General features: G+C 35.8%; 1 non-coding gene across 1 annotated transcript; it reads right to left on the bottom strand.

Moving 5' to 3' along the window:
* Positions 1-489: 489 nt before the first annotated feature.
* On the bottom strand, positions 490-563 carry TRNAG-CCC. The gene has a single exon. It is a non-coding gene; the product is annotated as a tRNA-Gly (tRNA).
* Positions 564-1,599: the final 1,036 nt, after the last annotated feature.

Genomic DNA, 1,599 nt, shown 5'->3' with positions numbered 1-1,599 from the left:
ACTAGCGGCATTAACTATAACCTCTGCTTTATTTATAGGTCTAAGCAAGATACGACTTATTTAAAATTACTTAAATAAACAACTCAAGAAATCTTTCTGTACTGTAGGATTCTGTCTATTTTAGAGTTCTTTACTGCGACAATTGATAGCTTTTGGTTATTGAGATTCGTGGAGAATTCAGATTCATATTTAGGGATAGATATTACCTTTCTCTTTTTTTCAAACGAATTGAAATGATTGAAGTTTTCCTATTTGGAATCGTCTTAGGTCTAATTCCTATTACTTTAGCTGGATTATTTGTGATGGCATATTTACAATACAGACGCGGTGATCAGTTCGATCTTTGATTAATTAACAAATATTTTTTTGATTGACCTTCTCCTTTCTCAAATCAACAGGAGGTTAATTTTCGATTAGATTACTGTTCATTTAGTTTAGTCTAATTCTTTTCTATTTCTATAATTCAACTTGACTTAACAACAATGGAATCACGCTCTGTAGGATTTGAACCTACGACATCGGGTTTGGGAGACCCACGTTCTACCGAACTGAACTAAGAGCGCTTTCTTATCACAATAGATAAGAAAGATTGGAAAGAATGGTTTTTTTTATAACTCCAAACTATATCAACATCCTGTATGCATAGATTATCTACCATATAGAGTATCATAAAAAAAAGAGAGATTACTGATAAGCCGTCTTATCAAGGGTTGAGAGAAGAGTTTTAGGGTGTGTTTTGATGTTGTGCATGAGTTTTTAATAGCTTTTGTGAGTTTCGGGCAGTGATCTCACTTGTGTGCAAAAAGCCGGGATTTATAGGTGTTAGTGAGTGAGGTCGGGAACTAATGAGGAGGATTATAGAGTATGGACCTTAGCTAGTGATTTGAGAAGCGTGATGGAGCTTGGAAGGGCAAGGGAGAAAGCTTGAGTAAAGGTGAAGCAAAGCTAGAAGAAAGAGCAAAGAAGACAGCAGAACCGCTGCCAGGGCCGCTGGCAGCTGGCCAGAGCCGCTGGCAGCGGGTCAGCCAGAGAGGACGAAGTGTTTTGCTGCTTTAGCCGCTGCCAGCGGGTCCCGAGCAGCTGGCAGCGGGTCTTCCAGATTTCGGGGCCTGTTTTGGTTATTTTTCAGCAGTTTGCTTTGTCTTGGCTCGTGTTTTGTATTTATTTATTATTTTTATTATTGTTTTATATTATTTAAGTATGGAAACATATATATAGTTTTTTTTATGAAGAGTGAGAAGAGGTTAATTAGGAGAATTAAGTTAGAGAGAAGTAAAAGTTTTCTAGGGTTCTTGGCAAATTTCAGAAATCTTTGTTTTTGAATTAGAATCCATGGAAGCTTAATCTTCCGGATTCTTGGTTAAAGATTGAAGCTTTTGGCTACGAATTGTGAGATTTCTCTTCTCTTTATTATCTATTGAATGTTTATTATTCCTTTGAATTATTTCATGATTTGCTTTAATCAATTGCTAGGTTAGAATTGTTAGATTCGCTTGCATCTAATTAATCTTTCCAAAGTAGCAACTTTGGGTTATGAATGCATGCTTTTGATTGATAACTTAAAGAGGGAATAATATTATTGAAGAAATTAGACCGCTT

The sequence above is a fragment of the Chenopodium quinoa genome, unplaced genomic scaffold (assembly GCF_001683475.1).
Source record: "Chenopodium quinoa cultivar QQ74 unplaced genomic scaffold, ASM168347v1, whole genome shotgun sequence".
Taxonomy (NCBI): domain Eukaryota; kingdom Viridiplantae; phylum Streptophyta; class Magnoliopsida; order Caryophyllales; family Amaranthaceae; genus Chenopodium; species Chenopodium quinoa.
Note: the sequence above shows the minus strand (reverse complement) of the source record. Positions and strands in the feature narration are given on the sequence as shown.